Source organism: Emys orbicularis, chromosome 2 (assembly GCF_028017835.1).
Source record: "Emys orbicularis isolate rEmyOrb1 chromosome 2, rEmyOrb1.hap1, whole genome shotgun sequence".
In the NCBI taxonomy this organism is placed as follows: Eukaryota; Metazoa; Chordata; order Testudines; family Emydidae; genus Emys; species Emys orbicularis.
In genome coordinates, this window is record NC_088684.1 from 287072689 (window position 1) to 287085903 (window position 13215).

Here is a 13215-nt window from a genome sequence, read left to right on the forward strand (position 1 = left end):
GGCCCCATGTTACACACACTGAACAGGGCCAAAGGGTCAAACAAGATGCCAGGCACGACATGAGCTGTGGATCGTACCCACAAAAGCACAATGAGGAGTTTGGAGCAGAACGTTGGCCTGTTATGCTTCTTAGCATGTATTGTACGGCGGGGCAGATGGGAGCTTCGGCTGTGTGCAAAACCCAGGAATCCCCCTCACACCCATTCTGCACTAACTCCACCTTCTTGTGTGTGAGTAAAACAAACAGGCGATTCCCAGGCGACAGACAGGGTAACTTTCAAAGCTATGGGACCTGATCGTCAATGGGTGTAACTCGCCACAGCTCTATAGAATCCAATGGCGCTACACCAATTTACATCTGCTGAGGATCTGGCCCAAAGCTTGTATGGTAGGTTGGTGAGGCACAGATCCAAAGGGGGGAAATAGCATAAATACCAGTGGGGGCTGTGGTTCTCTTTAGGACAAAAAATAGCTCCAAGTCTTGCACTCTTATGATTATGTCCATGTATCAAATGTCTTTCATTCCAGAGGCTCCCCAGCGTATAGACCAGGGGTCGGCAACCTTTCAGAAGTGGTGTGCTGAGTCTTCATTTATTCGCTCTAATTTAAGGTTTCGTGTGCCAGTAATATATTTTAACAGTTTTAGAAGGCCTCTTTCTATAAATCTATAATATATAACTAAACTATTGTTGTATGTAAAGTAAATAAGGTTTTTAAAATGTTTAAGAAGCTTCATTTAAAATTAAATTAAAATGCAGACCCCCTGGACCGGTGGCCAGGACCAGGCAGTGTGAGTGCCACTGAAAATCAGCTCACGTGCCACCTTTGGCACGCGTGCCGCAGGTTGCCTACCCCTGGTATAGACAGATGATCCACTTAATCCCACCAGTGACATGCAGCCACCTCTGGGGTCTGACCCAAAAGCTAATCAACCACTCACAACACTACAGAACAGTTTAAACAGGAAGCAAACAGGGATACAAGAGCCAGTTGACACTGCAGGGGGAAGTTAGAATGCAATTTAGCCAGGGTACTGGGGCTAACCCCCCATTTATTTCAAGTAATACCTGAGCTGGTACATTGTAACAAACCCAGACACCTGGGAGCTTTATTGTCATCACCATTGTTGTTCAGAACATCCTGGCAGCAGGAGGCAGAGAATGTAGATCCTCCTGCTCTGTAAGCACAGGCTACTACCACTTGAGTTAAAGCAAACTGTGTGGTATCAGTATAAGATCTATGACACGCAGGTGACCAGTTCTCAGTCTCTCCAGTAGATGGCAGTAGAATGCACATGCACCAGCCAGTTCATTACTGTCTTTACAATCTTTGGGACAAATTCTCCCCTCTGTTAAGTTACTGGGGTTGAACAGGAGTAACGCAGGGTACAATGTGGCTCACTGACTCTCTCTTTTCATTCATATGCCAAAGCACTGTGATGGTGTCATTCTCCGACTCCCAAATTGTGTTTGCTTACAACACAGTTAACTATTATATTAGTTTAAAAAAAAATACCTTGATTGCGTTTTATTCTCTGCCTACCTTCCTGCCGAATGAAAGGCCTGCCTTGACTACAGCCAGCCAGTCCTGCCCCTTGGGTGTTTCCTGGTCTTTTGTTAAGCTGCATGTATTATATATCAGAGCACAGAATATTGTTGTTGGATCTGAATTTGGCAGAGCATCAAATGTTTTCCATCATAGGCCACAGAGTTCACAGCAGAACTCAGGTGTTTGGACAATATTCCCTTCTCTTTAGTAAAAGAGTTCGCTCAAAAGATGTCAGGCGTCAGCTGAGCTTGGATAATCAGCTTGAACTAGCATCCAAAAGCTCAGATGCTTATTAAAAACTATAATCCAAATCTCTGGTTTAAAACAGGGATTCTTAACCTTTACCACACCAAGAACCTCCCTTCCTAAACTGAGCCCCTCTATGATTCCCGGCTCCCTGCCCCTATTAAGACCAGAGCAGACACAACCCCCTGGTCTAGAAACTGTGATGAGATAGCAATCTTACTGAGGGTCAACTGTTTTCATGAGATTTCAAGTATATTTCCGCTTGTGGCCAGGCTTGAAATACCATGAAAACAACCTTCTGTCCTGGGGCTTGTCTTCACTAGCAATTTAACGTGAGTTGTAGCGAGTGTTCCCATTAACTCAACCCCCTGTCCAGACACAAAAGCCAGTTGCTCGTGTCTTGGCTATGCCACAAGCAGGAAGTGTGGAAACATTTATAAAGCTCTAGACTAGTGTTTCCCAAACTTGGGACACTGCTTGTGCAGGGAAAGCCCCTGGCGGGCCGGGCCGGTTTGTTTACCTGCTGCGTCCGCAGGTCTGGCTGATCGCGGCTCCCAGTGGCCGTGGTTCGCTGCTCCAGGCCAATGGGAGCTGCTGGAAGTGGCGGCCAGTACGTCCCTCGGCCTGCGCCACTTCCAGCAGCTCCCATTGGCCTGGAGCAGCAAACCGTGGTCCGCGCCGCTTCCAGCAGCTCCCATTGGCCTGGAGCAGCGAACCGCGGCCAGTGGGAGCCGTGATCGGACGGACCTGCGGACGGGGCAGGTAAACAAACCAGCCCGGCCCGACAGGGGCTTTCCCTGCACAATTGGCGTCCCAAGTTTGGGAAACACTGCTCTAGACATTTGGCTTAATTGTGAGGATTGAGGGAAGATGCAGGTTGGCACTTACTGTATCCCAAACTGGTTTTGCCCAACGCTAGATGAACGGCAAACTGAGAAGAGACATGAGTAAATGCCACTAGGAAAAAGTATCCCTCAAAGCCCTGAGCATCTTCACCTGTTCAAACAACAAAAGCCAGCCACTGAGAAGGGCTGGTCACTTCTGCGACAGATACTGCAACCCCAGGCAGTATCTTTGAGGACCATTGTATTCAATGTATTGATGTTTTCTGTGTGATTGTCTGCTGTGGCATGCGCAAAGGGGGGGCAAATAGGGGCACGGGCCCCATAATCAGTGGGGGCACAGAACTCCTCCAGGGCCGGGGCAGAGAGAGCGAGGGAGAGGGGGAGAGCCAGCCCCTCCGGCTGCCAGGGGACACAAAGTGCCCCTCCAAAAGCGTGACATTTTGATTCCTGTGAATGGCCCTGATTGTGCGGGAGGAGGGGGGGAAGGATTAACACAGCTCCTAGCAACGAAAAACAGTAGGGGGTGATGCCCCCTGAGATTGTAAACAGCTCCTGAGCCGTTCCACCCCCTGGGTGATTTGCATGAGTTTTGCAGCCTAAGAAATGAAGAAAGGGCTTTTGGGGGCATAGAAAGGCTGAGTGTGGGGAGACTCAGGGGCTGCCTTTTCATTCAGCAAAGAGACAGGACCTTCTGTCCAAGGAAAGGCCCCCGGCCTGGAGGAAAGGGATGCTGGCCTACCAGACTCCTGCTGTGGAGCATGGGCAATTTCTGGTCTGTGGAGTGAGCATGTCAACCCTTTTCATGCTCTATGTTTTCTCCATATGCTGTTTTACCCTGACGAAATACGCTTTGCTGAGAAAGAGCTGCAGGGTAACTGGTAACGGCCAGCACACCGTTCATAGCCCTTGGAGAGAAAGCAATGCACAGGGACTGGTTGCGAGGCAGACTGGCTTGCTTCGGACACCACAATGTATGGTAGGGGGCTGTGCAGCCTTAAAACCCCCCCAGCAGAGTGGAGTGGGACATGGGTCCTTGCCCAGAGACAGGTGACGGCTGGAGGCTCTGACCTGACTGGACACTCCTGGCATGGACCATGGAGGAGGGATCCAGGCGCAGCTGTGACAGCTTCCTCACACGCATCTACAATCCGCACAGATGGGTGGTTTGTGTGAACACGTGTCCTGTAAATGCCACAGTGACAGTAGCAATGGCAGGACACAGGCGATACAGGTTGAGGAAATGGACTGTATGGAGAAGAGGGGATGGCCACCACAACCAGCTCCAGATGGCAAGGCAGGGGCTGGGAAGTTGAGCCACTCCCCCCTGAGCAGCACCGGGACACCCACCAGCCAATAGCAGCTGTCCTTGGTCAACCCCAGCTCTTCTAAGAGGCACAGGGATCGTGCAAGCATTGAGGGACCGGCCATAAAAGGCAGAAGCAGAGAAGAGCAGGCCTCCTCCTGCTCTGCCCACTGAAAGCTTCAGCCACTTGGCCAAAAATCCTGTTTTAGCCTCATTGTTCCACTGCCATTTGGCATAATGAGCGGCACTCACCACCCCACCTACATACCAACAACCCCTGCAGATTGTGGAGAATAAGTAAATTCAACAGAAAATTGCAGAACACTTCTGGGGGTGAGGCCGCAGACCCTGGAAACCTTAATGCTCCCCTGGCCACCGCCATGTTGGCCAACACACGGGGGATTGCATGGGCGACCTCCAGAACTAAAAGTCTGAGCGGCTACAGCTTGAGTTAAACAGCCCAAACTCCTTAGCTGTGGGCTGTAAAAACTGGTATCCTCCGCCGATCAGCACCGAGGGGGACCTGTAACGCACACATCTCAGTAGAGTACACTCCCATCATGCAACACCAGAACCGCAGCGGTACTCCTTGCTGTGTGTGTCAAATTCAGTGCCTCCATTGTGTGGGTGTGCAATTTTACTCCAGGAAGGAGCAGATGACTAACGTGTCAGGGTCACTCCCAAGAATGGTTAATAAATAACAGTTCAATGGACCTGCCAGCAGTCACTTTTTCATTTTGGGATGCATATTACTTGGTAAAAATATAGATTCAGTCTCAAATCCTGGCACATTCTCCGGGTTCATGGAATGTTGGGGGAATGAAAAACCCAGAAAGGTATCCGGGCTTCATGTCAAACGCCCGAAGAACAGTCTGAATTGATGGCTACTTAGCTTTTCTGTATTCCAACAGCACTCTGACAATAAAAGCCCCAAACGAAATGACTCATGTGCTGTAAAAAGCCTTAGGAAACTATGACAGGGGTGTGCTTTCGGACAGGCTGTGCCAATTTGAAAGCTAGAATTATGGGTAATATTTGAGTTGGTATTGGATATTCTAGTCTTCGGCTGTTCAACTGCTTATGCCCTGTCTATGCTGGTTGGGCCTATCCTACAAACACCTATATATGTTATGCACCTGAGCACTCCTATTGAAATCAGAACACACCTGTGCTGATGTCTAGTGAACCAGCCCCAGCCCGGGAGCACACTGCTGTCCAGAAGCACCACCCGCCCTCAAACCACCTTCTTTGTGCCTCGACTGGCTTTTTGCATGTCCCAGAAGGAGACAAAGCAGCCTGCAGTCCAAATGGAAATGTTCAGCACAAAGGGCCAGCAATGGGTTTGTCTGCTTTGGTCAATGTCGACTCCTGACTTGAACAACCATTCTTCCCCGAGGCTATTTTTTTTTTTTTTGCCTGAGCCCTTCAAAAAGCAGCAGATACACAAAATGGAGGATGGTTGACAGGGGTGGAAAAACAGAGGGTACCTATATAATAGACACCTTTTGGGGACCTTATATCTTCTCCCACAGGCAATGCAAATACTCACACCAAAGCACATTGAACCTCAACATACTCCCAAACCACAGTGCGATGTGAAGATTAAAGCTGGGCAAATAGACGTGTTTTTTGGGGGGGGGGCGGGGAGAGAAGGGGTGCTTTGCAGTATTTGCCAGTATAGCATTTGTTTGAATGAAAACTACGGATGATGGTATTTGCGACCCATTTTACTGGCTTCCCAAAAACACGTCTTTGTACATAAGAATGTTTGAGGGAAAAGGTCAAAGTTGGAAATGTTCGTACAGATTGACACTAGGCATGCTAATGCGGCCATCCTGAGAATCTGGAGGAGGTTGGGCGCCATCCTGTCAGAAAGCAGGAACCATACCACATGACTTGGGTGCCCCCCCATTGCACCAATAAAGGGTTGTGAATACTTGTAGCAATAGCCCTGGCCAATAGCCTGTGATGGAGCCATTCCACAGGCTCAGAGATGTTGGCAGCCACTGTTCAGTAGTTTCAAAGAATGAACCAATGATTAACAGTCTGATCTAGTCTAGTCATGAGCAGACAAAGGGGCTCCAGGTGTCAAGTAACGAGTTTGCCCAGCTCTGGCAAGCAGTGACATTGTGTGGAGACACCATACCATTAAGCATCAGCACGTCCTGAAGCCAGCGAGGTAGAGCCCATGGTGGAGCAAAGGTGGGATGAGAGCACTAGCGACATGGAGAGAAGCAGCTGATCCTCTCCTCCTCCTCTGCACCCCAGGGAAGGAGGCAGAGAGCCCACACTCTCCTTGGTCGGGGGTTCCTCTCCATGGCCACCCGTGCTCCCAGGGCATCCTAGACCCTTCTGCAGGAGATGACATGGGCTCTCCTGATGTCAAAGCAGACAGAAGCAGCAGACGAAGCTGGGGTGTGTTCAGAACAGGGACACATTTTTCTCCCTCTGAGGAGATCGGCCCTGAGAGCCACTGGCAAGAACACGTTTAAGAATCTACCTTGTGCAAACTCTGTGTCAACATTTGCACTGGTGTGAGGACGCTCCAGGCCTTTTGCTGGGTGCATTGTTTTCAAATGCACAGAGAGATGAAGATTGACTTAACCTCTAATAAGGGTAGGGTAGCTGCCCCTTTGCGGGCTTCTAAGGAAGAGATTATTGATTTAGTAACAGGATACAGATCAGTCCCAGGGGAGCAGCAAACACGGAGATGAATAAAGCTGCCAATTTATCATGAACACATTTTTCCTTTTCTCGATTCCTTATAATATATGGAGCTATACCGATCTCATAGAACTGGAAGGGACCCCGAAAGGTCATTGTGTCCAGCCCCCTGCCTTCACTAGCAGGACCAAGTACTGATTTTGCCCCAGATCCCTAAATGGCCCCCTCAAAGACTGAACTCACAACCCTGGATTTAGCAGGCCAATGCTCAAACCACTGAGCTATCCCTCCCCCTACTCTGCTGTAATGAACCGGTTTCTGCCTAAGTACCCTGACTGAATCTGGAGGCAGAACCACATGGCACATTACAGGCTGGAAGAGTCACCCGAGTTGTGCAGCAAGGAACACAACTGGATTCTTTTTAACTCCACTTCCTCGGAAGCCGATCTGGTTAGAATCATTCCCAGCAGGGTCTTAGCAGAGCTGCAGCGCGCACAGCCTAGGGGAAAAGACTGCATCCCTCGACCACCTTGGTGAGATGTATTTGTATATATGGTTACTGAGCCGAACGGCCAAAGGTTATTGTCACCCAGGGCTGAGCCATGAGGGAGTGCAGTGGGTGGGAGGGAGGAAGAGAGCGAGAGCAGGAGCAAGTGCTTCCTGCTCACCGTGAATATACTGAGCCTCCTTCAGAAGCTCAAGCACACGGAATCTAGACAAAGCGTTTGGCATCTGGCCACAGAGCCTAGTCCCTCTAAAACAAGGCATCATGGTCACAGTCAAAATAGAGGGCCTGATTTTTCAGCCCCTGCCGATCTCATTGCCTTCCCCTGGAGCTGCGTGCGGTGGCCCCGCTGAAGATCAGGCTGTTCAAAGAGAGCAGGTGAAATATTCCCACTAGAAGCAAGGCTGGGAAAAGGATTTAGAGTTACCCGAGCATAACGTCCTACAAGGCTTCTTCAAAAGGAAATGAGCCAAGTAACAAATAGGCAACAGCCAAGCTCTTTGCAGGCTGTATAAGATTTAACTTCATTTCTTTTATGCCACGGGGGTTCTGCATTAAAATTAAATGCCATTTTGTACCACACAGATCTCTGCTCTGGGGTTCCCCCTTCTAAACCATTCGAGGCCCGATTTTCAAAAGTGGCTTTTAATTTGGGGCTCCTCGAGGTGGGGGCCCCGTTTCGGCACCCAGCTTTTGGCTGTGGGTGTCTAGACAGCAAGCACCTAAATGGGTGGCCTGATGGTTAGAGATACCGAGCAGCCACAGCGCCGGATTGCTCGGTTCCTCTGGGTGCCTAAATATCGATCTAGGTAGTTATCGTACCCCCATGAATAACTACCATCCTCAAGTCTGCTCCCTTGATTTCACACAGCGGGCTGCAAGGACTGGGCCCATGCTGTTAGCTTTCAAATGGCAAACAGAGAGATTAATGTTTATTCCACCTCTCGAACTTAGCTCGGAATGAGTTAACCAGACATTCCAGAGGCGAGGGCAGGCAGCTCTGCAGGGCTGCCCTTTTCTCGCTGAAGAGCTGGTGCATGGCTGAGCTCACAGGTGAAACGAGCTGGGACACTTGTGTTGAAATTTCTACCCGGCTCGTGACAGGAGTCCGTCTCCGGCCGGGAGTCGCAGTATTAGTCAGGACTCAGGTGCACGGCCGTCGCTGCAGAGGGAAGCTCGCCCTTTGTCTGGTTACCATACCCTTGGATGCAGCGTGGTCACACACAGAACGAAAGTAGAAGCACGAATGGTGAAAGAGAAGCAGCCGCCGACCAACCCGATCCAACTTCCGTTCCTTCCAGTCGCTTTCATGCAGCATGGGGAGGGATCTAAGCTCTGAGGTCCCCGAAACAGAGCCAGACTTCAAGGTGATCTTCCCTTGGGAAAATATTACCAGCACCCTGCAGAGGCACAGTCAGTGCCAGCCGTGTGGTACACGTTTATCCTATGGTCTCTGACGATGATGTAGGGAACATCCAGAGAGCTGCTGGCAACGGTGTCACCCCTCACCAATGCATATATCCTATTACTAACTGGGAGCTCTCTGTAAGCCATCGGCAGCATGTGGTACATATATTGCACCCCTCCAGGCCATATCCACAGAGGAGATGAGTTTGCTACAGCTCTCAGCGCATGGATTTAATCCTTTAGCTCAAAGCACAGAGTCTCATGCCCTTAGCTCTGGGACTCCTGCATGCAACAGGTGGGGACAGTCGTTACACCTGAGTCTCTGCTCGCCTGGAGCCTAGTCCACCAGTGCAGAGCGCGCCACTCGCCTCCGTTACAGCAGCTGAGTTGTTATGGTCGTAGGTGCCGAGCTGGGGTGACAGCAACACCCTTTGCTGATTCAATGGCATGGCTTGCACGAGGCGAGAAGTGGGTGCAGAAGGCCTGGCCACGGCCCCTCCCCTCCCCCGGTACTAACCAGTGAAGTTGAATGAGCACAAGGGGGGTGGAATAAATTAACCCTCACAGAGGGATGGAGTCAGTGATGCTCCACCCAGAGTGAAGGGAGCAGGGAAGGAATGGGTCCTCCCTGAGGCAGCCGCACCTAGGAGCTCCAGTCACGTTGTTCTCGTTCCGGGGGGGGGAGGGGGGGGTCAATTTATACTTTGCCCCTTACCCTGGGCTCAGCCTAGTGACCCAGTCTAGCCCATAAAGGATGAGGTGTCTGAAACAGCCTGCCACCAGCGCAGCTTTACAGGCAATGACCAGTTTGGGCCCAATGACAGCAAGGGGGTATTTTGTTTCGCCCTGTACCTTGCAGGCCGAGCAGACCCAGTGTCCTGTCCAAACACACGACTCTGCCCAAAAGGCTCCTGCCTGTGCATCGGCAGGACCACAACACTGAGCGATGCAGAAAAGGAGCGTCTGGTCCAGGAGGACAGGATTAGCCACACACACCAGTATTATTTCACCGCCCACTGGAATGCAGCCACCTCTGGGGCTGAACATGGCAGCTGTTCCCCTGAAGACCGCAGCACAATATAAAAATTTAGGAGAGGAAATGAAGATTCACGATGGAAAAAGTCAGCCTCCACCAACAGTTCCTGCATAGTACTACACACTGTGTACCACACATTGCCTGGCAAAGACTGAATTTTAATGTTGATGCGTGTGCATGCACCCATGGTTAAAATAGGATAGATACACTCACAGCTATAGCTATATGCCTGTACGTAAGGTGACCAGATGTCCCGTTTTTAAAGGGACAGTCCCCTTTCTGGGGACTTTTTCTTATATATGCGCCTATTACCCCCCACTCCCTGTCCCGTTTTCTCACAGTTGCTATCTGCTCACCCTATCTGAGTGATACGGTATCTTATTTAAATGCTGATGAAACCTTTACAACACACATTCCCTACTGGGAGGTAGCTATAGATATCTAAGGTCTAACTAACATAGCTCCGTAGAATCCAGCTTCTAGGGAGGCATGTCTTGTATCGTGTCTGGTTGCTTTCGTAAGCGCTGTTTTAAACACAGAAGAGCCAGAAGCCTAGACTTCGTGCTCATGACAGGCCAGAGGAGCATTTTTAGGTTGGGGGGGGGGGTGGTTTGAAGCTCTAAACAACACATTCCACAGTAAAGACCCAGGACGGATGGCGCTCAAGCATACAATTTAGCAACCCCTATATATCAAATCTCTTTGAGGTGGGCAGAGAGCAGCAGAGAAGCTTGTTATTACACGACAAAGTGCTGAGCAGGAGAACAAGAGTGAGCGTGGCCTTAGGAGAAAGAAGGGCAAAAAATCCCAGGAAGGGAAGTTGTTTTGAAGGGACTTGGCCTGAATAGTCCCATACGGGCCAGGGAAGCAATCGCATTGTTGTGTGCTGGAAACAAGATGTGCCTGTGAGCCGTGAAAATCACTGGTATGTGTCTCCCATTTGCCATTAACCCCATCTCCTGGGAGGGGTTATGGGGACCCACGGGAGTAGGGGGAGATGTGTTTTTGTGTGAGTGTCAGGTATGGATTCCTCTGTGATTGAGGGTGATGGAAGGGTGTGTATGTGAGTGGCTGTACTTGAGTGGGTAGTCGGGTCGGGAAGGGGATGTGAAACCCTGGGATAAGAGACGCTCTCTAACTAGAATTGGGACCAAGCCATGAAGTTTGGATCCCAATATGGATCTGAATGTCCCTGAAAGCCGGATTCAATGTTCCAGTTTGGGCTTCATCTCTAATGACAATCCAGAGCACCAAGAAGATCACTGCAAACACTGACGCGTGAGGTATACACTGTGCTCGTCTCTTGATGCACTAACTCCCATAACCTGGGAGTGAGCGTAACCTTCCTGAGAGGGAGGAGTTTGCTGGGGCGAGGTGGCAGTGAGAGCCAGTAGAGAATCTATTAGGAAGCTGGCTATGATGCAACTGGGGGAACGCTCTGTGAGGAGATGAACACAGCAAGTTCTGCTAGGAAAATTAATGGATATTGAGAAGTCAGATTTTAGAGGGCTGCAAAACGTAATGGAGCAGTAGGACCAAATCTACATGACAATTACAGGTCCCCTGCTATTGTGTTTGCAGCATAAAGAGAAAGAGCCAAACCACTTGCAACCTTCTGGCTTCGTTCCTTCCTCCACATGTAATGTTCTGTCTCATCAAACACTACCTGAAAGTAGAGTTCTCCAAGGGCTTGTCTACACAGGAACACTCAGAAAAATGAATCCAAATACACTAAAGATGTGAATTTAAAGTGGATTGGTTAAACTGCATTAAACCCCCATGTGGACATTCTTATTCAGTCTAATTTGGTTTAGCTTCCAAAGTGAATTAAGCTAAAAATTTATTAATTCTGAATAAGAATGTCCACATGGGGGTTTAATGCAGATTAACCAATCCACACCTTAAATTCACACCTTTAGTTACTTTGGATTAATTTTTCTGAATATCCCCTTAGACAAACCCTAAGTTCCTGTACGTGATTACACAATAGCACCCCATTATGGGAACCTATTTATTGTAACACCCAATATGGCAGTTTATGACATGGATGCTCCCTAGACTTGGTGAGAGCATGGCCCTCCCACTTTGGTAGCAGATAAGACCTTAATCGTGTCCCTGAACTGTGGTAAAATTTAGGACTGTCCACTTCATTGGACAGGAAGCTTCGGAAGTATGGCTTGAACATGGACACAATCCAGCTCCATTGCACCCAATGGGAGCTGGGCTGGCAACACTGGCTAGGCCCCCACCACACAAGACAGAGCCCCCATCAGGAACCAGCTGCATTTGAACCAGGCCACCCAATGTGGTTAAGGGCGCAGCACAGATGGATGTTTAGGTGCCCACTTCTCCGGAGGTGGCTGTGGATCCATGGAGTGAAAAGTGCTGCACTAGCAGGTCTGGAGACAGACACCCTCTCTCCGCAGCACAGATACCACATGGGCAATAGCCATGCAACCTTCTTTTTACCACTGCTCTCCTCCTGCCTGGAACACTGCCTTCTTCTTTCCTCAGGTGCCTGCCTCAAAGCAAACCCGGTGGCTCTGCCTCAAAGCATGGCAGGAGGCCTCCATTCCCATTTGGGAAGCCTTGGCAACAGTTGCCACAAAGTCCTTCTTAGCAAATAATGTCATGAGACCTACATCACTGCTGGCGGGAGGGAGAGGGGGAAAGTGGGGGGGAGGGGGAGGAAGGCAGCTTGTTTGTGCAAAGTCAAAACAGGCTCACCTGCCTTTGCCGAGTGCCAGCAGCAAGGCATGGAAATACAGGCAATGGTTTCTTGGTCTGGATTGGGCTCTCCGGCACCGCCCATATTCTTTGAAAGCAAGAAGCATCCACCGTGCAGTGGATCCCAACTGGAAAGGCCTTGTAAAACCCCCAGTGAATGCTAGGAAGGAGGCTGCTCCTAGCCACGATCTACTGCCACATCCTTTGCAAGGTCTGAGCCACCTCTAGCTACTCTGTGTAAAGAGAGCATAGAGCTTCATCACTGTGTAGCTCCACTCCCAATAGAGCAAGTTTGCTCCAGTTACCGTAGGGTTTGTTTGCATCTTTCGCCAGTATATTCCTCAAGGAATGCAAATCTCCCACAGATGCCAATTCACATGGTTTTTCCTTCACATTATAAATTTCATGTCCCTAGGAGACATGCCTAAGAAAAATACCAGCAAATAAGCCTGAAGCTAAACTCCATTACAAACCAATTTCTCCTTAGTGTAATTTGCCTCTCAAACGAACCGGGAGAACTTGGGAGGTAACAAAGTGCAAACAGATTACATACAGCAGAGCCTTCGCTTGCTTTTAAGCAGCAAACTGCCTTGTATTCAGACTTTTTAACAGATCTATACTGATGAGGCCATGAGAATAGTGTTCTGTTGATCTAGACCATCCAGATCATTTTTTTTTTGTTTGCCCTCTGGTGTAACAATGGGACGAAAAATTCTACTTTTAAACAAATTCCCACTCAGCAGAAAGTCAAACGAGGGGTGTCAAACATAAGAGTCAATTATGTGTTGCATGCAAGTAAAAGCAAGTCTGGGGCGATAACCAGCCTATTTTTCCTCAGAGCGGCGTTGCCGGTAGGCAGATTTGCCAGAGTCTCAGAAATCTGAGACAGAAGGTTTGTGTGTGCATGAAAATCTCAGTCCAGACCCTTCAGTTG